This window comes from Octopus bimaculoides, chromosome 9, assembly GCF_046866305.1.
Source record: "Octopus bimaculoides isolate indiv1 chromosome 9, ASM4686630v1, whole genome shotgun sequence".
NCBI lineage: Eukaryota > Metazoa > Mollusca > Cephalopoda > Octopoda > Octopodidae > Octopus > Octopus bimaculoides.
This window is the reverse complement of record NC_142936.1, coordinates 3,341,642-3,369,473: the sequence shown is the minus strand read 5'-3', so window position 1 is coordinate 3,369,473 and position 27,832 is coordinate 3,341,642. Positions and strand designations below refer to the sequence as shown.

Below are 27,832 nucleotides of genomic sequence, written 5' to 3'. Positions count from 1 at the left end.
GCAGGGCAAGGCTGCAGTCAAAACAAGCAAGTAAAAGAAAGGACTAAAGGAAGTGTACTTTAGTATACAGACATACTTGTACACATATGAATGTGTGTGTGTGTGTTGTGTTTGCTTATATGCACTGAAGTGAATCTATATAGAGTTTCCTTTGTGTGTATGTGGTCTCCTGTGTATGTACTAGTGTTTGTATATTTGCACATATATATTGATGTGTATGTACCTGTGTGTATATATATATATATGTGTGTGTGTGTGTAATTATGTACAACAATAACTTTGTGTCTGCGTGTTTGCATTCATATACTAACGTTTGTGTTTCATAATGTGTTTGTGTGTGAATAAAAAGAATATTCTGTGCTCTTCTTTGTCACTAAATTTTTACATATTCACGTGATATTTGATTGCGTAATAGACTTGCTCTCTCACACACACACACACACACACACACACATACACACACATTTTTTTTTACATCTTTTGTTTCCTTCCTTTTTCTGTAACCTTTGCCATTGAAATGGTAGATTCTATTGAAATTACCAAGGAAACCTGATGTAAGATGCAGTTATGTAGTTACATTAACATGCACCTGTCTTTTCCTGGAACAAACTGGATCACATGGGAAGTAGTGGCAAGTGGCAGCCTGCATTAATAAACATTGGCTCAAGTGTTCCCCACACAACTCTCTTCCTTTCAACAGAAGAAAACTAGTAGCTATGTGTGTGTGTGTGTAGATTTGTCTATCCCAAATCTACATACCTACTTACCTACATCCCCCACATAGATAAATCTGTTCATTATCTGTTTATTTATAACTCTTTTTATCCCTCTATCTCGTGTGTGCAGGGAGGGTGTGTGTGTGTGCATATGTATGTGTATATATATATATATATATATATATATATATGGTTGGCATTAGGAAGGGCATCCAGCTGTAGAAACTCTGCCAAATTAGATTGGAGCCTGATGTTGCCATCCGGTTTCACCAGTCCTCAGTCAAATCATCCAACCCATGCTAGCATGGAAAGCGGACGTTAAACGATGATGATGATGATGATGATTGGGTCATCCCATAAATAATGCGGTTTTTTTTTTTGTACTGCTTTTATTTTTCAAACATAAGATAAACAAAGTTCTTTTTTAATCTGAAATACACTCTCCTTCATTTTCTACAATCTATCTGGTAGACTTACAAGGCCCTTCTCCCAAAATCCACTTGACCGTGACGAAAAATACTCCTCCAGTACTGTTCTGACCTCGTCGACAGAATTCATATTTTTTCCATCCAAATGATTTTGAAGACTGCGGAATAAATGATAATCAGATGGCACAGTGTCTGGCGAATATGGTGGGTGGGGCATCGTTTTCCATTCAAACTGCTCCAGCCTTTCGAATGCCAGTGGCCAAGCATTATTCTGCTGGAAGAATGTCTTTCATTTTGAAACCAAAGAGGGTCGTTAAAATTTCAAAGGTTATCTTCTCTGCCTTTTTTAATCATTTAGTTTGTTTTTTTCTTTTACCTGAATTAAAAAGTCATTAAGATAACGATTACTCTTGTGACTAAAAGTGTTAATGAAAGTAATTAAAATTTCTTGGCTTACTACTTCCAATTTCCTAGTATCCAGCAGACTTCCATAGGTGTGCTTCTTCAGACATTCTTACACACACACGTGTGTGTGTGTGTGTAATATTCATGTCCTAGTAGTGTACTCCCTCTTCCAAAATGCTCTTGTTCATTAGTTCCTGCACTTAGCACCCTACCCAATCCTTTCACCCCAAGGACTGCAGTGCTTTCAAAACACCCCTCTGCCCTCACTATTAGTGTCATAAGTGCTTCTTTCAATTAAATGGTGTTTAGTCTTATTTGGCTTGCTTAATGTGTGTGCCTGCACGCACTTATGCTTGTATATTTTATATATATATATATATATATATATATATATATATACACACACACACACACATATCTAGGTGACTGAAATTTCATGTGTGTTAAACCAGATTAGCACAGATTGCTAATATTTATTCTTTTCCTTGTTTCGCTTGTTGTCAAGGTTACATTCTTTTTAACGATGCATCTTTCATCCCGTTTGTCTCTCTCATCTCATCCCAGCTTCTTTCTTTGTTCACATCATTTCTCTTTCCATGCTCTTCTGACGCACTTTCAACATTCCGTGCCCGCGTTTTTACTTCCATGTTGTATATTGCATCCTATTATCTGCTTGCTGTGTATTAAGTTCTCCCATCGATTCACATATTGTCAAGGTTATGCTATTTTTGAAGTATACATTAATGTTCACACAGATTGAAGACGGTGGTTGTATGAGTCGTGTCACTGTCGGTGGTTAGATCAATACTATATTATAAAGCGAAAAATGTTGTTTATGTTGTTTAACTCAAGGCAAGAGCTGCAGTGATCAAGACCATTCCAGTCATGACCAATCCAATCATTTTTCCCACTGTTTATATCTTGGGTGACTTTTCAAATGTGTCTTTCTTATTAAGACAGTAATGTGTGGTTTGAGAAAATTTTGGCTGCTATTTCTAGCATGTACATACTCTCTTTCTCAACTTTGTCAAAGGAAATGTGTTGATGGTTGTGAAAGCTCTTAAGTAATGCTTTTAAATCAATATAATCTAAATTAATGTCATCATCATCATCATCATCATTATCATAATTTTACAACTGTTTCTCCATCTTTGCATCATTCGGTGCTGAAGCACAGCATCCCATTATAAACTGAGACTTTTTATCATCTCTTTTTTCAGAATCAGCATCCTGAGATTAGCTTTCCCCACCTCATCTTATGTCTTTCTTGGTGTTCCCCTTTCTGCAAATGGCTTCTACTTGATTCTACTTTGACATCTCTTTATCCAAGTGTCATCTTCCCTCTGCGTCACATTATCTAGATGAACTCAGCCTTCTTTCTGTCACACTCCATTTGATTCCCTTACAGTTGATTCTTCTCTCAGCTCATTTGTGCTTCGTCATTGATGCACAGTAACAGCACGTACCCAGTAGTGAAGACCCATTTCATTTCCTATCACCTGTTACATGTCCTCCACATTCAATGTCCATGTTTCACTACCATGTATGCAAGCATGTACAATCTGTCGTTCATTTGGAGAAGATCTATTCATTGCCATCAGAGACAATGGTCCCTTGAACTTTTTCCACCCTTCTATATTTAAGAGATGAGGAACTATGTACATTATTTACATTTGACAGATATTTGTCCTCATCTTGTTTGTTGTTAACACAACATTTCAGCTGAATAATAATAATAATAATATGGAAAAGTACCTTAGGAATGAGAACCCAGGTTTGAAATTTCCACAAGACACCTGATGAAGGCTGGAAGGTATATCAGTCGAAACGGTGTGTTAACAACAAACAAGATGAGGGCAAATATCCATCAAATGTAAATAATGTTTTTCCACCCTGTTTTAATCTGGCTACTATGCTGGTGGAATACCATTTCCACTGCTAAATATGTTACCTAGGTAACAGAAATTAGCAGTTGCTTCTTGGGAGTCTTTCAAGCATTTAAAGAATTTATTTTGTGGATACTCTTGCTCCTAACTGCTCTTACACATTTGCATACAAAGTCCTTCTGTGTCAGTCTGTCTGTGATTCCACTTCATGTCTTTCGCACTTTTCGCGTACATTGAATACACTGTATGAAACTTCAAGCTCCTACTCTTCTGTGTATTGAGCAGCATTTCTCAGATGACAGCACAATCTTGTCTCCTTTCTTGTTAACAAAAACCTCTGTGTCTATCACCATCATCATCATTTAACATCTGTTTTCCACGCTGGTATGGGTTGGATAGTTTGACAGGTGCTGGTAAGGTCAGGGGCCACACCAAGCTCCATGTTTGTTTTGGCTTGGTTTCTCCAGCTGGATGCCCTTCCTAATGCCAACCACTCAGCAGAGTGGACTTAGTGCTTTTTACAAGGCACCAGCACCACTGCTTTACTAGATTTAACTTAATATCTCTTGATTCTAAGCTCCATTTCCATATTTGAAACTTCTCAAATTATTTAACCCCTTCATTACTGTATTTATTTTGAGATGCTCTGTGTTTCTTTCAATTACTTTAAATATAGCAAAGAATCTAGTAAAATAACTTAGTTATCATTAAGCTAGTGTTAGGAACATAAATTGTGACGAAGGTTTGGTGGAAGATTTTAATTCAAAACTTATGAAAACAAGACATTTGTACTCAGAGCCTGAGCTGGTTTTGGCCAGGTTAGTAATAAAAGGGTTAATAGGTTCAGTCGTGAGAACGAGGTCATTAGCCTAAAGAACTTACCCTTGTCAACCAAGCTCAAACTCTTCTATCATGGCTTGGATAACAGTAATAAATAGGAGGGCCTAAGTGCTGAACCCTGATGGACACCTCGCAAGTTGAATTCCTTGTTGAACTTATTACTAACTCTTGCCTTGCTGACAACATCTCTGTACATGCCATTCATGTCATTCACAAGATATTCACTTCCACCATACTTGTTTCAAAAACTTCTGGATCCAATTTACTGCAGAATCCCATTTCTATCTCAGCCACAAAACAATAAGCACAAACTGAAAAAAAAAAGAGGTTTTTTTTTTTGGCTTTTAGGTTTCCAAATAATAATTATTAAAATGAAGTAAACTTTATTACAAAATGGCTGTTGAGTCATGGTTGTAAAGTTAAACAAAAATCAAGCAAACAAACATGGGAGCATATCACTGACAGTGTTAATGGGGAGACTTGACCTTGGCATTTTTACCAAATTCTGGTAATCTGAGGTCAGATGCTTAACAACTATCCTCTCTTGGGGTAACATTACTGGATAACAGGGTGGGGTTGTAAAGAATCTGTTCTCTCAGAAAACTAAAACCTGTTATTGTTTACTTGTACATATGGGTTTACTTTGTTTATGCACTCAAATATAACAGCAAAAACAAACCAATTTCACAGACAACTTATCATTAGTGAATCATCATCATCAACATCTTGGACATTGCTGTCGAGTTCTGGGATTCCTAGGACCACTTGCCTGGTTTTCATGGCATAATATAAGTCAGTGGTTCCATTTGATTTTGAATTTGCTGGACTCAATACATCTCCTCAAGCATGGCGTGTCACCCGATACCTTTTTCTTTTTTAATTTTTATAATGTTGACGTACGCCTGACGGTACTTTCCCTCACGATATCCACATCATATAAGTGTGATACAAGAGGGATGTGATGTCAACATCCATAGACTTGCACAACTGTGTTAAGTTCCAAGTTTTCAGGGACTTTCTTGTTGAAGATCATTTAAACAACATTCAGAACTGCTTTGATTTTATCACTCAAAGGGTCTTGATCATGGCAGTTTCATGGGGAATGAAGCAATCAGTTGTAACTATATCTGGCTTCGTGTTTCCAACCAATGTTACAAAACCCTTGAGAGTAACCACACTTGTATGATTTTTCTCAAGAGTTTTGTAATGCCCTACTTGTAGTGCTATCAGTGTAAATTCCAACACAGTTATTCCAGGATATGTCTGGGGCTGTGAAGTACAAGCTTTAGAGTTACAAAAATATCTTTTTTATCAGTGCCAGTTGCTTTAAGCTCCTTTAGGAACAAAACTTGTTAGGATATATAATCTTCCTGAATAAACATAACTAACCTCGTTAAGTGACATTTCCCTGTTATGCCTGCTGTTTCCCCATCGTCTTGTAGGGTGCCTTTTATCTTGTATCTTAGTTGCTACAATCATTGGACTGCAGCTATGCTAGAGCTCTGCCTTGAAGGGGTTCTCTCTTATTCTTTTACTTGTTTCACTCATTTGACTGTGGCCATGCTGGAACACCGCCTTTAGTTGAACAAATAACCCCCAGGACTTATTCTTTGTAAACCTAGTACTTATTCTATCGGTCTCTTTTGCTGAACTGCTAATTTACAGGGATGTGAACACACCAACATTGGTTTTCAAGTGATGGTGCAGGGACAAACACAAACACACTGGGCTTTTGCTCAGCTTCCGTCTGCCAAATTCTTTTCCCAAGGTATTGGTTAACGCAAGACTGTAGTAGACGACACTTACGACACTTGCTAAAGCTGTCAAACCAGGAGCCGCATGGTTGTCAAGCAAGTTTCTTAACCATAAAGCTACGCATGCATCTCTGTATGCAGAATGAAAAGAGATACCGGAAATAATATGAAAATACTTGAATATAAACCTTATGATGATTATGTAAGAGTTGTTGTCACAGGTTTTGAGAGATGATTTTTGTAAAATATTCTTTTACAAAATTCTTTTTGTAAAAGAGTCTTCCATTGGTGATTGACAGATTTAACCCATCTGTAATTAGAATTCCTTCAAAAGCAAACAATTTTCTTGTCTACACTCAGACACAAGCTCAGACTTTTTATTTGTTAGTGAGTAATCTTTTCATAAGATACTGAATTTTTCTGCAAGGCAGAGCAAGCATCTGTTGGATTCCTTCATATCTGGGGACGGGTCATTTTCGGTGACTCACCAACCTATTTTAATAATGTTATTTTTTTGTCTCTTTTTACTTTAAGGTGTCAGACAGACAATGACGTTTATGTATTTTGGATGCTGAAAATAGATTAGATGTTACGTAGATATTTTTAAAATTAAATGAACTGGGTGTCAGACTGATAGTCATATTTTGTGTGTGAGCACATGTATCTGTGTGTGCAGATATGTGTGTAAGTACATCCTTCATATCTACCATATAACTGCATTTCAATCTTGATAAACTGTAGCTATTTCCAAGCAGTTTCATCCTTATATGAAAAAATTTTCCAACTAATTTTTAATGTGTGCTCGTGCGCGCGCACACACTCAGCAAACATTAACAGTCTAGAATCTTCCTTAATCTACATATGCACGTGCACACATACACATGTGCATGCATACATATCTATGTACAAATTTATATACGTCTCTTTCTATCTCTCTCGCTTATATTATACTTTTACCTGAAGAGGAGTGACATAAAAATAAACACACACACACACACATATATATAAAGCACCATCAAAACATCGCCGATGCCAGTGCCCCCTGACTGGCTCCCGTGCTGGTGGCACATAAAAAGCACTGTCCGAACATGATCGATGCCAGGGCCGCCTGACTGGCCCTTGTGCCAGTGACATGTAAAAAGCACCCACTACACTCTCAGAGTGGTTGGCATTAGGAAGGGCATCCAGCTGTAGAAACATTGCCAGATCACAATGGAGCCTGGTGCAGCCTTCTGGCTTGCCAGTCCTCAATCAAACCGTCCAACCCATGCCAGCATGGAAAGGAGACGTTAAACGACAATGACCCATGTCCTTGCTGTGTTTTTACGTGTTTTTTCTTGCTTGTTCATGTTTGAATTGACTATATATATATATATATATATATATATATATATATTTCCCTCTGTATTTCATATCTTCTTTATAATAATTAATACTCAAACATTTTCTTGCACCGTCTCTGATGAAGGGATATATAAAATATCCCGGAAGTAGCTGTAAGACCTTTTCTTGATAAATGCTGTGAAATCTATTTAGTGCCTGGGGTTTGTTTTTTTTTTATCTCATTCTGTCAATTTTTATATATACATACATATATATATATATATATATATATATATATATATATATATATATATATAGTGAAGGACACTAGCCAACAACATCCATACTGTTAAATTGAACCCCTACACACAAAGTTCCAAACTGAACGTCTTAACCACACAGCCTTACCTGCACTCATTTATATGTACATATATGCACACACACACACACACACACACATCTATATCTGTAGCTACATACATATATAACCACATACACATGTACAGCTGTTTTCATTCTTCTTGAGTTTCTTTAGTCACATTCTTTCTACTATAAAAATAAAACAACCAAAAAAAAAAAAGAAAAAAAGCAACAATATCAGTAATGGAGTCACTAAGTCTGTCAGTGTTTAGTGAAAGAATACCAAACTGAAGTCTTACTACTGACTGCTTTCACTGCAATGATACAATTCCTGTGGACATATCATTGGCATGTTTACTTTGTCTTACTAGACTGGTACTGTTCATGACCAATATCACCCAACTAAATTGTTTTAAAACTAAACAAAACATATCAAATGCTATTACTAATAATAATAATAATAATAATTACATTATTTTTATTTTTAACGAATATTTGTCCTCATCTTGTTTGTTGTTAACACAACGTTTCGGCTGATATACCCTCCAGCCTTCATCAGGTGTCTTGGGGAAATTTCGAACATGGGTTCTCATCCCTAAGGTATTTTTCTATGTTGTTGTTGTTGGTGGTGTTGGTGTTGTTGTTATTGTTGTTCAGGTCACTGCCTGGAATCGAACTCGGAATCTTGGGCATATGGCATAGTGGTTAAGAGCGTGGGCTACTAACCCCAAGATCCCAAGTTCAATTCCAGGCAGTGATCTTAATAATAATAATAATAATAATAACAACATCGAAAAATACCTTAGGAATGAGAACCCAGGTTTTTAATTTCCCCAAGACACCTGATGAAGGCTGGAGGGTATATCAGCCAAAATGTTATGTTAACAACAAACAAGATGAGGACAAATATCCGTCAAATGTAAATAATTCCTCATCTCTTAAATATAGAACTGTATAATAATAATAATAATTGGGTTTTTTTCCTTTCTCTTGTTTTTTCTTTTTCCTTTACTGCTTTGCAAATTACTTGGTGACTTCTCTCATGCCACACGAAAAAAGCACCCAGCATGCACAATAAGAGTGGTTGGCATTAGGAAGGGCATCCAGTTGTAGGAACTGTGTCAATAGCTGACACTGGAGTTCAATGCAGCCTCATGACTCCCTGACTCCTACCAAACCTTCTGACTCATACCAGCAAGGAAGAGGGGCATTAAATGAGCTGGCAGAAACGTTAGCATACCTGGCGAAATGCTTAGTGGTATTTTGTTTGCCATGTCTTTTGGCTCAGCTAATTATGGTAATATAATATTGTTTTAGACATCATCTTGGCTGAGTTCCTTTCAATTGTTGGGCTTCAGGGAGGCAAAGTGGCTGAGTTATTTTGGGCATTTGGCCCCACCGAGGCAATGACTGAGAAGAAGACACATCAAGCCGAGCAAAATCGCAGTTGTGGCAGATACTGGTGTCATGCAAATGGCACCTGTGCCGGTGGCATGTAAAAGCACTCGTTACGCTTTTGGAGTGGTTGGTGTTCGGTAGGACCGTAGAAAACCATGACATAGAAAACCATGCCAAATCAGACTGGAGTCTGGTGCAGCCTTCCAGCTTACCAGCCTCGGTCAAACCGTCCAACCCACGCCAGTATTGACAATGGACGTTAAACGATGATGGTCTTGTGCTATCTGTAACTGTTGCTTTGTCAGTGTAAGGAAATTCCTTATGTCCCTTGCAAGACGGATATATTAATGATTTTACTGCTTTCCCAATCTTCAAATGCTTGTTTAGGAAGATTACCATCTTCCTTTGACACACAAGTCTACTATAGCAATCTTCTCTCAGTTAGTTCTTATTTTTGAGTTATGTTAGCTGTGTTAGAGAACAAAATATTAATATTTCCACTTGTTAAAATGTGTACATTCCTCTTACTATGAGTGAAATCCCATTTTTGTATCATTATATCTTGTGATAATAAAATAGTTTTGTTTTGTTTTTGTTTTCTTTTTTCGTCACACATATTCATCTATTTAAAGTCTTTTATTATGTTCTTGCTATGTGTGTGGGTGTTATTGTTTATTGTTGCTTTAAACGTGTTTTAAGTAACTCTGGAAAGATAAGTGTTAAAAAAGGTAACTCCATTTTACTATGTCTACTCTGGTAATATGCAAATTGAATTACCCACTTCGGCAACAGCTTAGTTCCTGATGACTTTGTATAGCAGCTGAAGATTCTGTGCTATTTATTGATTGGTGCCAATCTTCTGAGATGTGGTCAGCCATCTGCGAAATAGTCCCTTGAGAGTCTCTCTTTCACTCACTCACTCATTCTCTCTCTCTCTCTCTCTCTCTCTCTCTCTCACCTCTTTTCCACACATCAGTTGCATAAAACGAGGAATGTATTTACATTCATATTATTCATTATCACAGCTAAGGCTTTCTAATATATTTAAATTTATCTTATGTAAGAGTGCAAACATGGTTGTGTGGTTAAGGAACTTGCTTCCCAACCACATAGCTCCAGGTTCAGTCCTATTATGTGGCTCTTTAGGCATATGTCTTCTGCTATAGCCCTGAGCTGGCCAAAGCTTTGTGAGTAAATGTGGTAGATGGAACCTAAAAGATGCCTATTATATGACAAGCTTTCACATATTTTTCATCTACCAAATGCACTCACAAGGCATTAGGTGACCTTGGGCTATTTGAACACCTTTGCCCAAGGTGCCACTCAAGGAGATTGAACCCAAAATCATGTAGTTTTAAACTGAGCTTTTTAACCATACAGTCATGCCTAGAAAGGAAAGTGAAGAATATTCTGGATAATGTAGTCTGAGAAGCACCAAATGTGCAAAGACAATCGAGACTAAAGTGAAATTCCTTTGATCGTAGATTTGTTTGGTAACACCTGACTCGGGGCTAAACGACTGTATACAGCTCAACGTATCCACACGAGTGCACACATCCACCAGTATGTAGAGACATCAATCTGCATACGCAAATATATACATCACTCCATGTACATACATGTGCATGTATAAACATACTCTTATCTATGCACGTGCTTTTACGTGTACACACATCTCACAGGCACACACTCACATACATATTCACATTTTACACATACACAAAAATACATCCACTCTCTCTCTCTCTCTCTCCCTCTCCCTCTCTCTCAAACACACACACACACACACACACTTGCTTAAATATGCATTCATTCACACAAAATCTTGTTTACCCCACTGTTAATTAAGATGAACCAACACCAGTAATTGACCTTAAATATTGTTAATTAAAAGAGCTTCTAATTAACTTAACTGCTAATTAAAAGAAACTACTTATAGCAAGGGGTGGTGGGGTGAAAGGATGTTTTTTTTTTTTTACTTATTTTCTTTCTTTCTATGTTACTACTTATTCACACTGACATTTTAACATGTTAACAGGTATTTATTTCTTGTTATTAATTAATTAACTAACTAATTATGTAGCACATCAATTCCAATCTGACACAAATAGTTTCTTTCTACATTTGGGTGGCTGTTTAGTTGTTGTCATTGTTTCATTCCAGGGTCAACCCTGATAGACCAAAACCTATGATAAGAAACAGCAGTGTGGCTAGATTGTGTACCTCTTGGGGTAGCTCTTGATGTTGCCCTCCATCCCACCTGGGCATTAGGAAGGGCCAGTGGCACGTAAAAAGCACCATTCAAGCATGGTCGATGCCAGTGCCACCTGACTGGCTCCCGTGCTGGTGGCATGTAAAAAGCACTCACTACACTCTCAGAGTGGCTGGTGTTAGGAAGGGCATCCAGCTGTAGAAACCTTGCCCGATCAGATTGGAGCCTGGTACAGCCTTCTGGCTTGCCAGTCCTCAATCAAACCGTCCAACCCATGCCAGCATGGAAAGCTGGCATTAAACGATGATGATGATCCAGCTGTAGAAACCAAGCCAAAGCAGACAATGGAATCTGGTGCAGCCCCTGGTCTTGCCAGCACCTCTAAATGGTCCATCCCATGCCAGCCTGGAAAATGGACATATGATGATGATGATGATGATGGTGTTGACAATGACGGTGCTGATGATGATGTTGATGATGATGATGACAACGATGATGATGATGACAATGACTAATAACGACGATGATGGTGTTGACAATGATGATGATGATGGTGTTGACAAGGATGATGGTGTTGACGATGACGACAACGATGATGATGACGACGATAACGACAGTGATGATGACCGTACTACCATAAATGAAGACGCATTGCCTTATTTTTCTTCTCGGAACAAGGGACCATGCAGTGATTCCTATGTTGGCTTCAAGTAACACTAGTTTATTTAGTGCCAGATCAGCTCTGATGCAGGACCCCCTCTGATTAAATACGTTCCTACCATAACCATCCAGACTTCTTTTTTAGAAGTTTATTGGACTACATTATTTATTGTCTTCTATTTCCCTGGGTGGTGATTTGAAAGCAGCTATTTTTAGCAGATCAAACAATCACCTAAAGGCTCCCTCCTTGGTTTGTCAGCTGATAACTTTAAAATTTCCTTGGCATTTGATCCGATCTCACTGTAGTCAAAAACCACTTTGGGAGTTTCACATACTTAAGGGAAATGTTTCATTGGAGTTCTTGAAATACTTCCTATTATTTATTAAATAAATGCACGTTTTTGTGTGAACTACCACCACCACAACAACAACAATTCTAAATACTACAACTGTAACTACCCACCAGTTTTATACCAGTAAACCATCACAAGAAACTCCGAATAACCATCGAAAGCCGTAAGAACAATGACAGCCACCGTTATCGCAAATAGGAGTGGTTAGCAAGAACAATCATAACAGCAGTAAACTACAACAATAAACCTGCAGTAAACTACAACAACAACAACAAACAGAACAGCTACAATAAATATGATAATAGCAACAGTGACATTCTTTAAAGATATATTACAACCAAAAGTATTTCTGGAATGTGAGACCTCTGAGGACTAATTCTAAAGGAAAAGGAAAAAATTTGTAGAATATATTTCCAGCATCATCGTAGAATCATGGGTTCAAGTTTCACTGAGGTCTCACCACTGAACCCGGAACCATGTGGTAGCTTGCTTTCCAACCACATGGTTCTGGGTTCAGTCCCACTGCATGGAACCTTGGGCAATTAGTGGATTTCGTAGATGGAAACTGAAAGAAGTTCGTCACATATATATATATATATATATATATATATATATATATATATATATATATATATATATATATATATATATATATATATATATATATATGTGTGTGTGTGTGTGTCTGTGTTTGTTCCCTCAACATCATTTGACAACCGATGCTGGTGTGTTTACATCCCTGCAACTTAGCAGTTCAGCAAAAGAGATCAATAAAATAAACACTAGGCTTACAAAGAATTAGTCCTGTGGTTGATTTGTTCAACTAAAGGTGGTGTTCCAGCATAGCCACAGTCAAATGACTGAAACAAGTCAAAGAATAAACCAGCATTCAACAAGCCTCATATGAGGAAAAAACTTCAGGCCAGTCAACCTTTTACTTGACCCTTTGACCCCTGACCTCCTGAACCTTATTTTACCATATACCTGGCACTCTACCGGTGCTACAGTATAGAGAAAAATAAGCCATCCACTGGTAAACTGGTGTTACAGGCTAAAAGGGTTAAAATACATGTTAAAAAACTTTTGGAGACAGCACAGGATGAAAACCATTTTGTGAAAGGCAGATGGAGTCAAAAGAGCCAATGGTCTTGCAGTTATGCGAGCATACTCATGTACATATATGTGCAGTTATGTACATTGCATCATGTAAATAAATGCACAAAGGAAATAGATGGTCTTTGTTGAAACCCATGATGTTTATAGTCTCTGGCCAGCTTGTTTTATATTTCTTATACTTGTAGGTGTTTAAAAATTCAAAGTGGATTTGTAAGCTGGAGCTAAAAGAAGCCCATTGTATAAATATATATAAATAACCAAAATCCCAGCTTTGGCCAGTGTCCCCTGACTGGCTCCTGTGCCAGTGGCACATAAAAAGCACCATCCAAATATGGTCAATGCCAGTACCCACTAACTGGACCCCATGCTGGTGGCACGTAAAAGGCACCATCCAAATTGATTGATGCCAGGCCCACCTGACTGGCTCATGTGCCAGTGGAACGTAAAAAACACCCACTACACTCTCAGAGTGGTTGGCATTAGGAAGGGCATCCAGTTGTAGAAACATTGCCAGATCAGATTGGAGCCTGGGACAGCTGTTGGTTCTTCAGACCTCAGTCAAACTGTCTAACCCATGTTAGCATGGAAAACGGACATTAAACAATGATGGTGTGTGTGTGTGTGTCTGTCTGTGAGCCGTGATATTGTGCCATAGTTGTAAATGAATGTCACAGTCTTACAAACTGTGTCATTCATTTCCAATCTTCCGTGAGAACATCTCTGACCAAGGAAAAATATTACTCTGCTTGGAAACAGGTGAGGATTGGCAACAGGAAGGACGTCTGGCCATTAGAAAATCTGCCTCAATAAACTCCATCTGACCCATGCAAGCATGGAAAAGTGGGCATTAAAATGATGATGATGATGATGAGAATAACACATGTAGCGCAAAGATTTGCCACTTTAAAATCTGATGTGTTGGTACTTTTTGAGCCCCCCCCCCCAAGTCAGCACTTTCTAGAATTACTGGCAGACAATGGACTTTTTGTTTCTGCAGTCAGGGTATGATATACATCTATGATAATGAAATATCACTGCTTCCATAACATCCTTGCTACATGAGGGTACGTGGAAGGGGTAGTAGAGGCAGGGGGGGGCATTTGCGACCCTCTGGTCCCCTTGCATGACTGCTTCCCCCTATGAAGTGCCAACAGTGTTGAAGAGATGGAAACTTGGTCTCACCATACTTGGTGTATGTCTTCATCATTGTAAGGACCCATGGCAGGGAAGCAATACAACAAGGAAAGAGGAAGGAAACACGAAAAAAAGCAGTCGTACTGAACAGTAAGCTGACAGTCACAACATGTGTGTGTGTGTGTATGTGTTATATGTATGTATGTGTATATATATGTATATGAACTCCTATAAATACAGAGGCACATATATTTATTATTATGAAGGAAACTGAAAGCTCATTAAGAAGACCTAAAAACATATTTATATACACTGTATGTATACATATATATATATATATGTATATATATATATATATATATAATTAAGGAGAGGAGAAAACAAATTCAAAGGCCGATGTATATATTCATTCAATCCGTATTAACAAAATTCTCCATAGTATACAAGGCACATACATAGATGCATTCATCTATATGATGTATAAACATTTCTAAGAATCTATAAATACATACATATACACGAAAATTTATAAACACATAAAAATTCATAAATATAAATATATAAAAAGTGTAACTCCATAAATGTGCTTGTGAATATAAATATATATATATATATATATATATATATATATATATATATATGTGTGTGTTCTGAAACGTATCTACACACATATACACATATGCACAAACACAAATATTCATGTCTATGTTTACATGTATTATAAAGGAAATCTTAATTAGATCTAAAAAGATATGTGTAGAGGTAATTATATGTGCATCTGTGTTCATTATACATACATATCATTTTTGGTAAACTCCTCTTCACAGGCAAAACGAAAACGGAATAAAATATAAATTGTCAAATATCAGTTATTCAGTTTCTATGGCTTATAAAGGACCGAAATCACATTCCCCCTGGATGGGCTGCTAGTCCATTGCAGGGTACTCATTTACAGCTGAGTGGTTAGGAGCAATGAGTGTTTTGCTCAAGGGCGCAACACACTACCTGTTCTGGGAATTATGATTGCGAGTGCACCACCCTGGCAACTGGGCTCTGTCCCTTCATTATAGCGTAGTAAAAAGTGCAATTATTATCAGTATTACTGCACATTAGCAGAACCACAAAGTGTTAGATAATATTGCCATATTCATTCCAGGTTCAAATCGTACTAAAGTAAACTGTCACCAAATCTCAGTTTTGGGGTGGTTAAAGATAACTGCTGGTAACGCTGGAGGTATATCTCCTTGTATCAATTGATTGATTACTTGCTCGTTTGATTGATTTATTGATTAACCAATTCTGGTTAATTTATTGGACATAGAAACACAATGCTTTGTGCTGTTGTTCAAAGACAATAAACAACCAATAAATTAAGAATATTTTACAGAGAAATCAAAGAAGAGTGGCCAATTTGTCTGTGCGTGAGGTGGGGGGTGGGAGGTGCATGGGAGAGGGGCACCGGTATAAACAACACAAGTAGTTTGGTCTCCTTTGTTTCCATTCTTTTCTGCATATAAAAACACTCATGTTCACTCACACACGTCCCCCCCTTCTCTCTTTCTTATGGTCCTGTTTCCTTCTCTCTCTCTCTCTCTCTCTCTCTCTCTCTTGTCTTCCTGTACATACATACATACATACATCTGTACAATCTAGTATTTTGTGCCTTGTTCTCTCTCTCTCTCTCTCTTTTCCACACACCCACACACACTTGCCTACGCTTGTAGTACAACATCCACCTTACTCTGACCACTCCCAACTCTTAAGTACTAGTAATTCATTAGTGTTGATACTAATGACTATATCGCTTCTATTCCTACATAACATTCTTCATTCTTGAACATCAGTGAATTGACAGAATCTGTGGTACATCAGAAAGCTACATTACTCAATTTGGTCATATATTTTTATATCCTGAGTTCAAATTCCACTGAAGTGACTTTATTTTCCATCTGACTCAGGATGTGTCACAGTTAAGTACTGATTGGTCTGTTTGACTGTTCCTTCCTCCCTTAAATATTTAGCTTTGTACCTATTTTAGAAATGGTTACTGGTAGCATCAATAGAATTTGGGATGGAATGCTCTTGCAGTATTTGGTAACGTTCTTTTGTTTTTCCAATTTAGGTCAGTGGTTCTCAACCATCATCATTGTCGTCGTCATTTAACATCCGCTTTCCATGCTGGCATGAGTTGGATGGTTTGACTGAGGACTGGCAAGGCTGGAGAGCTGTGCCAGGCTCCAATCCGATCTGGCAATGTTTCTACAGCTGGATGCCCTTCCTAATGCCAACCACTCCGAGTGTGGCAGGTGCTTTTTATGTGCCACTGGCGCAAGGGCCGGTCAGGCAGTACTGTGGACCTCTTTGATTACTATTTTATTTCTTTATTGGGTGACAAACTGACAGAACTTTTAGAGAATCTAAAAATAAATGCTTTGTGAGAATTTCTTCCTGTTCTGAGTTCAATTCCTGCTGGCGTTTGCTTCACCTTTTGTCCTTTTGGAGCTCATAAAATAAAGAAATAGTCAATTACTGGTGGGGGGTGGGGGGCGATATAGTCAGCCAATTCCCCATTCCACCTGAAATTGCTGGCCTTGTGCCTTAATTTGAAACATTATTATTATTAATAATAATGATAATAATAATGATGATAATAATAAGGCTACAGGCTGGCAGAATTGTTACTGCACCGGGCAAAATGCTTAGCGGAATTTCACCCATCTGAGTTCAAATGTCACTGAGGTTAACTTTGCCTTTCATCCTTTCGGGGTCAAGAAGACAAGTACCAGTTGAGCACTGAGGTCAATATAATCAGCTCACCCCCACCTACCTCCTGAAATTGCTGGCCTTGTGCCAAAATTCGAAACCATTATTATTATTATTATCTATTCATTTATCCTATTGTAGTTGCCTCCACTTTTATTTAGTCTTATGACCCCCACCACTGCTCCCCAACACACACACATACCCTTTCATTTCATTTGTCTACATCTAAAGTAACTTCTGTTCAACATTTTATCTGCTATCAGCTACGATGGCAAATTTCCATCGTCTTGAAAGTTCTGGATAAAATTCAGGATTTTTTTTTTTTTTTTTACTATTCTTTTATCTATTACTTTTCCTCCATTTTTTTCCTTATTTTTCTTTTCTGTGTTTTTTTGTTTTTTTTTAAAGCTTGTTAGTGGTCCTTTTTATTGAGCCAAATTTCAGCTGACTTCCTTTTGCATGATTAGGAAATGTTACGTCAGATAGCATAATGGTTTGTAAATCAAGACTATTGATTCCATTGGTCTGTATCCTAAACTACAGATATGCAATTGTAATCATCATAATGGAATTCTCAGCGTCCACTCAACCTGGGTTTCATAGAATCTACTAGAATTAACTAATGTAAAGGGTGTGTGTGTGTGTGTTGTTTCATGGACCATTGCACTCCACTGAATAAGGGATTGGCTCTGGTTTGAATAATTTTGATCAGCTGAGAGACAAATTTACTAATGGATAGGGTACTAGTCTATTGCAATGAAGTTTATTTTCCATGCAAACAGAAGTGAAAAGAGATGTGATATCTATATGAACACATACAGGTATATCATATACCTTACAACATATATTAAAATTATCCCCACCTCATAATTGGCAAATGGCAATTAAGCTCAGTTGCAGGTGAGAAAGTAAAACAATCTTGAGAGTCAAAGTCTCCAAAGTTGACCTGCCATTAAAGAAAAGGACAGGTTTATGTCTGGGATTCTTGCATCATGAAATTAATTATTTCCCCTTCTCATGTGGAGCTGGTCTTAATTGCCAATTGGTCATTATGATACGTCCCCTAGAGACGGAGGTAATTTTAATACATCAATGTTGTATGGCATTTAATAGACCTGTATTTTCTCTATGTTGTTCAGATACATACTGCTGGCCACTCTGAGTTATTTCTCTCAGCTGTTCATCGTCGTTTAACGTCCGCTTTCCATGCTGGCATGGGTTGGACGATTTGACTGAGGACTGGTGAAACCAGATGGCTACACCAGGCTCGGATCTGATCTGGCAGAGTTTCTACAGCTGGATGCCCTTCCTAACGCCGACCACTCCGAGAGTGTAGTGGGTGCTTTTATGTGCCACCGGTATATTTTACGTTTCACCTGCACAGGAGCCAGTCCAGCGGCACTGGCATGAAAACTGGAATGTCTTTGATTATCGCTTTGTTTGGTTTTGGGATGACCTGAGGTTGAACAACAAGAACTGCTCCTCTCTTCTTGGGACATATTTCAACCCCAAAACAAAAGGTGTTGACGCTGGTTCCATTCGTATTATTTCTAATAACAACCAACACCACAAGAAGACACAGTAAAGTGGTTAGGTTGGTGTTGTTGAATGTTGTTGTTGTTACGGACTTCATCTGTTCTTATTGATTGGTTAATGTTACCATTCATTGATCAAAAGTACTGCAGCCATGATCACCTTGGATTACACTATCCAATGTATACATCCTTAAGACAGTAGTGTGAGATTTGAGGGAGACTCTTATCTGTTATTCGAAGCGCTTAGCTTTGTCAAATGAATACAAGAAACTCTCTCTTTAGCTCAAGTTAATTAGATGCGGAATGTGAGTCTCTTGTAGCACCAAATACCTGTTAGGTACTGTTACTTAGCTGTGGTTTTATGGAACCTGACACTGTGAGTGATAAATCTCCCTCTGAATAAGAGACTAATTTATCTTAGGTAAAGTTCTTAAATAACCTGCTTTCTGTTTTATATTGTCAGGTGGAGTTGAATTTGTAGAATGAAGTGTACTTGTCAAAACATTTGTAGATTTGAATTCCTCAAACACAAAAGATGGTAGGCCAACATCATAATTACTCAGTTATTATGCTTAACTGAATGGGTATATAAACATGTATGCATACATTATACACATGTAATCATACACTCTACACACACACACACACACACACACTGGTAGTTAGATAAATGCACAGATTTGCAAATCAATTTACAGCTAGATAGATTCATAGACTGACATGATTTATATGTATAGAGAAAGAGAGCGAGGGAGAGAGATGTGTTGATATTTGATTGTGAAGGATATTACAATGCAAAGTTATAGTGTACAACAAAGGGTTCTTGATTTAAAATTATATATGTATAGTGTTTGTGTGTATTTGTGGTGTTGTATTCTTCTACCGGAAAAAAAAGGGCCAAAAAAGCATAAAATTTTCCTGTTTCATATATAAACATTGAGGTGTTAAATTAGGCATACAAAAATGTCAGAAGGTAATGTTGTTGGTCTTTGTTGTGCTTATTGTTACACAATAAATAAAAGAATGGCTATGAGACATGGGGGTGGGGAATGGGTTGAACATGTTGATCACAGAAAGAAATGTATCAATCAATAAATACATGAAATGAGGAAGGGTAGCAGTTCCTTTAATCTTAATCTTTTATCATCCACTTATGTTTTGATCTTATTTACATCTTTACATATATTTTTTTTTTCTCTACTGTTTTTCTAGATATAGAATTACATTATCTAGAATTGCCTACAATTACTAATTCTAGCAAATTGTGTAACCAAGTAAAGGTTCCTTCTTTTAGCAACAACAGTAGTAGTAATGGTAGTGGTGGTGGTGGAAACAGCAGCATGGAGCTAGACTTTTGAATGATTAATGAACAAGTTGTAGGTCCATTGCCTCTGATTAGAAGGCTATCACAGGTTAGTCTCTTCTCTGTGTCCCTAACTCAAGAATTACTGAGATCGTCTATTCTCTTATTCTCATTTACCAGATCTACTATTCTCCATTCTTCTCTTCTCAACGGTCAAGTTTACCTTTTCCTATTCTATAATCCTCAGCGACCAATTCTGCATTTCCTTATTCTGTTATTTTCAGTGGACGCATCTACCATCATACTAATGTAGCTAACTCCATTTTGTATTAGTCTACGTCCTTTGGCTACAAGAGATAAAGTTGGACAACTGTCATGCTGATGACCGCTATAGAGCCAGAATCATGTGTCCATAGCTGTTCTCTCCAAACAATAAACTTATCCTTTTCCTTAATGGCATATTAATTTGGAGAATTCTTGAATTTTGAAATTATCAACCCCTTCTCATATGGTTAGGGCACATTACTCTGTAAGCTTACACATGTCCTCAGCAGTCACGGCCCCTATTTATTAATTGATTACAATCATATGTGAAAGTGATCCAAATAAACGAATGAAATAAGCAAATAAGTAAATAAATATATAAATAAAATTAAATGAGTGTACAAATATCAATGCTATATACTCTGTCACACTGATGCTAAGACCTCAGAATTAATTCAAGGTACACTCAGCCGCTTATATGCTAAGTTAATGAACAAGTACTTCAGATGATCTACTGCAATACTCATCGTCGAAACCAACGAAGAACTATTAACTCTGTATATACATATTTGTTCACTCATTTATTCCTGTTCGTTTATTTTTATTTATATATTTATTTGCTTATTTCATTCGTTTATTTGGATCACTTACACATGTGATTACAATCAAGTAATAAATAGATATAGTTGAATGTTTACAGGCTGATGTTTGTCGATTGTTTACCTTCTCCATTTTCTTATTTGCCCTGTATAAATAAAAATATATATATATATATATATATATATATATATATATATATATAAATTTATTTATATAAGGGCATTACTATACATGAATGCCTCACACTAAGAGGGACTCTAAAAGTCAAACTACCATAATAGACACATTTTTAGCAAACACTAACTACTTGATAAATTCTTACAAAGAATCTATCCTATTATTAAATTATATATATATATATATATATTATGATTGACCGTTGACTGAACACTATTCAATTTTTTTCTCCTTGTCTCCGTATTCTTTCTGTTGAAGAGCGTAGCTCGAAACGTCAAAGACTTTCCGTATTCCCGAGCGTCATACTAATATATACTTTTGTTATTTACACCACCTGTCCTCGTCTGTTGTTATTATTTGTATATTCTCCCATATATATCGTATATATATATATATATGTAATAATGTTAGAAGAAATGAAGGAATTATTCGTCTATTTCTATACAGATACGGAAGATCTTCGAAATTTTCAAGAAAATGAAATGAAAAATATATCGTTTCTCTGGGTCTTAGCCTTTTATCTCCCTATGCCAGTTGTGTGTGTGTGTGTATGTGAGTGATTATATATATATATATATATATGTATGTATATATATATATATATATGATTGCCTGTATATTCATGTATGTACCACTTGTACATACTTGTCTGTAGCGATAAATGATTGTATAATAAACCAATGACAGAGACTGCGCCAGACTAATCAATTAGACTGACAGGAAGTTCATTTTGCCGGGGTTGGGAAGGGGGCATTCATAATAACAGGTAATATGAAAGGGAAGGGGGAGAGGTGCAGAGAAAAGGATCAGCAAGGGAGATTGGGGGCGGGGGGGGGGATGGGAGAAGAAGAAGAAGAACCATGGGAACTAGAAACTAAAAGAATGGATAGAAGTTTCAAGAAGCAGGTGAGGATGAATGAGAGTCAAGTGAAGTGAAGAGAGACATCTGTAAGGCACAATAGAGAGAGGGGGGTAAATGTGGGAGGAGAGTGGGAAAGACAGGAGGAGGAGTAAGAAACTGAACTTAGGAAAGGAAGGAGGGAGGGGTGTGGGGTTAGGACGGGGGGGGGGGCCGTTTGAGTTATGAAAACAGTGACATCTACCTTTTATAATTGAAGTAACATACAGACATATGCGTGTGTGCGGGTAGAGGTGTGTGTGTGTGAATGAATATCATCATCGTTTAATGTCTGTCTTCTATGCTAAATGATAATGATTATTATGATATACGTGTGTGTGTGTGTGTGTGTAAATATATGTGTGTGTATATATATATATACGTGTGTGTGTGTAAATATATGTGTGTGTATATATATATATATACGTGTGTGTGTAAATATATGTGTGTATAAATATATGTGTGTGTGTGTATAGATGTGTATGTGTGTGTATGTATATGTCTGTGTGTGAGTGTATATCATCATCGTTTAACGCCTGTCTTCTATGCTAAACGACAATGATATACGTGTGTGTGAATATATACGTATGTGTAAATGTGTATGTGTGTGTGTAAATATATATGTGTGTGTGTGTGTATAGATGTGTGTGTGTGTGTGTGTGTGCATGTATATGTATATGAGTGTGTGTAAGTGTCTATATGTGTGTGCGTGTTTGTATATTGGTGAACTTGAATCAAAGATCAGGTCCTGGACCAGGATTTACATGGAAGCCAATGCGCAGTGTACAATTAAGTAAAACAACAAATTCACCAACCTATTATAAACACCAATTATCTTTATTAGTGCCATTCTCTTTTCTGCCTTGCTTTCATGCGTTAATAAAGCCAACTGATATATATATATAGACATACATACACGCCTACATAAACATATGCACAAATACAGGTATTTCTCTGTGTGTAGGCAAATGTTTGTCTTTTGTATTTGTGTTCATGTATTTGGGTGTGTAGGCAGTGGCAGACTGGTCAGGTTGCCAGCTTGCCCGATGGCAAGTGGGCCACTGCGTCATTAGAATCTATATTTGGGGGTCCATGTTAGTATCTAAGGGGCCCGTCCACTCAAGTTTGAGAATTCTTTATTCACTCCTGGAAGAATGCATTAATTATTTCAGCCTGGCTGTGTTTGTAGACAGTTGAAAAGAATAGTTTTAACAAAAAAAAAAATAATTAAATGATAGCCTTGTAGTTGCGGCTGGGCCCCCTTGTAGTTGTGGGTGGGCCCCCTTGTAGTTGCAGCTGGGCCCCCTTAGTCCCCTGGCAACCAATATTTTTAGACCCAGTCTGCCACTGTGTGTAGGTATGTATCGTTTATCTTTTACCTGTTTCAGTTGTTTGATCCCTGTACTTTTTTTTTTAAAGCATAGCATGTATTCTATTGGACACGTTTGCCGAACTGCTAAGTTACAGGGACGTAAACAAACAAACACAAACACATGCGATGGGCTACTCTGTTTCCATCTTCCAAATCCACTCACAAGACTTGGGCCGGCTCGAGGCTATAGTAGAAGACCCATACCCAAGGTACCACGCAGTGGACCTGAACCCAGAACCATGTGGCTGGGAAGCAAACTTCTTACCAACACAGCAACACCTGTGCCTATGTATATATACAGAGAGTTAATAGCTCTTCGTTGGTTTCAACAATGAGTATTGCAGTAGATCATGTGAAGTACTTGTTCATTAACTTAGCATATAAGTGGCTGAGTGTACCTTGAATTAATTCTGAGGTCTTAGCATCAGTGTGACACAGTATATAACATCGACATTTTAAATTCCAAGTACAGTACATCCAACAACCTACTGTATACAATATGTCAGTGATCCTTCGGTATTGGTACACAGTATCGGTATTATTCAACCTAGCCTCTTTATATCATGAGGGAAGGTTGTGTGGGTGAATTATGTCATCTACCAATACCGAATGAATCCCCTATATGTCTATCCGTTTCGCTGTCAAGGTTTAGGACAGTTCAAAGCAATAATAAACGATATTTCCCTAAGGTAAGATCGAAACTGAAACTTCCTAATTGCATAACGAACCGCTCAGTTAATCCTTCTTCTACACACGCATGCACACACATTATAGTTACATAGTTATCTACATCAATCTACATTTTATCACTATGAGCCAACGAGAAAGTCAATCTCTAAAAGATAGCAGCTAAATTCGCTCAAATTGCACCCTACCGTCTTCAAAATATGAAGGTATCATTGAATAATATAGTTCTAGATATGCAAACAAACGCGACGCCATTGACGAGATAATTTTTGATCTTGATCGGCAAGCGATCGGGTCTCTCGGAATGTTTTTTTCTTCTTCTTTTTCTAGGGAGTGTTAGGGTTAGGGGCCCTGGACCAATGCACCGACTGAACCTTTCCTCTCCCCTTATAGGTGCCGTTCCCCACCTATTACTACCTAATTCCCTGTCTGCATACTTCATCCTCAATAAATCCTACACATCAGAGTATCCTGTTGTACAAAATTAGACTGGGTAAGGACATTTCTCAACTTTTAGTATCCCACTTCTCTCTGTCTCTAGCGCATGTGTGTGTGTGTGTGTGTGTGTGTGTGTGTGCGTGTGTGTTCATGACATATACATTCATAAAATTGTTCATTTGATCTGCACCATCCCCATAATAACGAAAGTAACTGACCTTGAATGTCTACACATTTTCGCACTCACACATTTACACACCTACACATTCAGTTCATTCACAAAAACAAAGGTATTTTAGCCATAGATAAATAATTTATTGAACGTATGTATAACCATTCTCGCTCTTCACGGAATCCTCACTCTACAAACATACGAACGCACACACACACACACACTGTCTCTATTTCTGACATTCTTACATCCCCATAAATATAAATATAGAATCTGTAAACTAGAGAACAGCTAGACGTGTAGTAAAGAGGGAGTGTCATTGATGAGTTCGCGTATAGTGACAAAAGGATTTTGACGAACCTAGCTGATTGATTGACCAAACGATTAATCAATTACTTAAATGGTTCTAAAAAAAAAAAGTGAAATAGAACCAGTGTGTGTGTGTTTACTATTGACGGAATGGTCCTTCCCAAAATATACCACAATCTGTTTTCAACACACGATTTCACATCAAGAATCGTGCAAACCAGATGCAAAAACGTGCATGCATACATACAGCAAGATAATACAAATCTGTCTGTAGCAAAGTGTGGCAAATTGTGGGTTCTTCAAGAGAGACTGCAAATCCTTAATTCATACGCTATAATTGACCAGGATATCTGGGACCTCCTCCTCCATCAGACCAATGGAAACAACAATAACTAAAGTGGTATATTTGTCAGTTAGAGTTTAGATTTGTATCAGTGATATTTATGTGAATATGAATTCATAGAACAGTGTGTTTTGATGAAAAAGAGAAAGTTGATTGCGGTGTGTATCAGAGAAGAACTGTAACTGTTAATGAAAGATTAAAGCAACAGTTTTCAGCAACGATATTCACGTAAATCAGATTTGAATTAAAATAGAGATTTTGGGAAGTAGTGTTATATTTAGGAACGTTTATAAAACCAGTTGTGTGGTTCTTTTGTTTTGGGAATAAAATTCTTTTGCGTAACGCGTGTAGTGTGAACGGGAAGTGTTGTTGAAATAAAAGTAGTGCAAAATTAACAAGGAACAAAGCTCAGTGGACTAGAGATACGGCAAATTGATATTGCGTTCATCCAAAGTACATATCCTATTTTGACGGAAACAAGAATAGATAACGTCCTTTCAGAGAGAGAAAGAATAGTTTTGATTCGTTGTTTATGTAGCCAGTGCGTAACTGAAAGGTCGTGATCTCATTGAAGCAATTAACAAATGAAAAACAGCGAAACTAACCGTACAAGAGTCACTACAGAATAAATACTCCTGCAAGTGTGTGTGTGTGTGTGTTGGTTGATAGAGTGTAGAGGCAGTATTATATATATTTTAAGAATGAGCTAGAAGTACGGAATGTCATTGTCTTTAAGTCTAAAGTTAACCAAGGGTTTTATAGAAGAATAATTTACAGTGAAGTAGGCAGGTATGAAGGCACCCACATACACCGAGGTGGCTGTATGATTGTGGGGTTCTTTTCCCAACTACGTGTATACAGGTGGTTCAAACTGGGGTTAATATCTCCTGTAATTTCAAGTCGACCTATAGTTTGTGAGTGGAGACACAATTGCTGTGTGTGTGTGTGTGTGTGTGGTAGAGTGTTTGAGATTCCTCCATTGTTCTTTTTGATTTCATTCACACAGACACAATTGTCATAGCTCTTATCAAATTATAAATTATTGAGCACACTCAATAAAATAATATCTCGTTTTCTTTTCTCTTTTCTGTTTTATTATTTTATTTTAGATGAACTGAGGTGTGTGTAGTATAGGACATATTTTATCTTTCGCTTTTTGTGTGAAAGGGGCAGAAAGTATGTAAAAAATTAGAATGAACGAGAAAGAGGTAAGCAGATAAACGGTTATAAGTAAAACAAACAAAATCTCATGATAAGCAGGGGAATAAAAGAAAAAGACGAAGAGAGATGAAGTGTGAAACATTAGAGACATACCTTGAAACAGGGTAGAAGCAGTATGCCAGGGTGCAGAGGGAGAGGGAGAGAGAGAGAGAGAACGGGTTTGAGGAAGAAAAAGAGGAAATAGAAGATGGAAACAAGGTAGACGTGTGTGTGTAAGGAAGAAAATCTATAATAATTAAAGAGGCAAAGAACTATTGGCCTAAGTGTTGAGAGGGAAACTGAGAGATGTGAATGGCGATAAAGAAGAAAGAATATCGATTATATTTGAGAGAGAGAGAAGAAAGAGAAGAAAGAGTGAAAAAGAAGAAGACTGGTGATCTGAGAAAGAGATAGATACCTCGAAGAAGCTTTCGGCTGTTCTCTTAAGTGAAGTGAACTGCCAGACTATTTAGGTTAAACAAAAATGAAAATAGAAAACTTAGATAACGAACCATTAAACAAGAAGCAAGACAAGTGACCTAAGGTGTGTGTGTATTTGTATGTATACGTATGGGAGTTTGTTGTAGTTCATAGTGCAACAAACAGCACTATTTGAAATGGATGCACTTACATGTTTTATCTCTGCACCAAGTAAGGTGGGTCGCTTTAGTTTCTGGAATTTACAGGCCTTCATCAGAGGAAGAATATCTGTTTTCTACCCATATAGACCTATAGCTTATAGAAATTTATGTTATATAAAGACTCAACCATAAACGACCCGCACCGCCCACATACCTCCCCCTATACCCATCTCCCCATACAGATACGCTCCTATACACGAACGCAGCATTCGATCTCTTCTTCTCATCGAACCGCATTGCTACCCGGCCTCTAATATTCTTCTTACCGCCTTTTTCTATTTTTCGTTTTCCTGATGAAGGACTAACAACCGAAACGTTAATGACCCTTTCCATTTACCTTCGTGCGTTAAGCTAATAGCACTTTTATTAAGACTTATGCCTCTTGCGTTTTCTTTCTTGTTTTCGAGGTGTGACTGAAATATTTTGCTTCCCAACCACATGGTTCTGGGTTCAGTCCCACTGCGTGACATCTTGGACAAGTGTCTCTTGCTATAACCTCGGGTTAACCAAAGCCTTGCGAGTGGATTTTGGAGATGGAAATTGAA

At 37.4% G+C, this 27,832-nt stretch overlaps 1 long non-coding RNA gene across 1 annotated transcript; it reads right to left on the bottom strand.

Moving 5' to 3' along the window:
• Positions 1–4,178: 4,178 nt before the first annotated feature.
• Positions 4,179–27,832, bottom strand: LOC128248687 (uncharacterized). Its single transcript, XR_008264844.2, has 2 exons — positions 27,065–27,832; positions 4,179–4,586 (listed from the first exon to the last, which is right to left on the bottom strand). It is a non-coding gene; the product is annotated as an uncharacterized LOC128248687 (long non-coding RNA).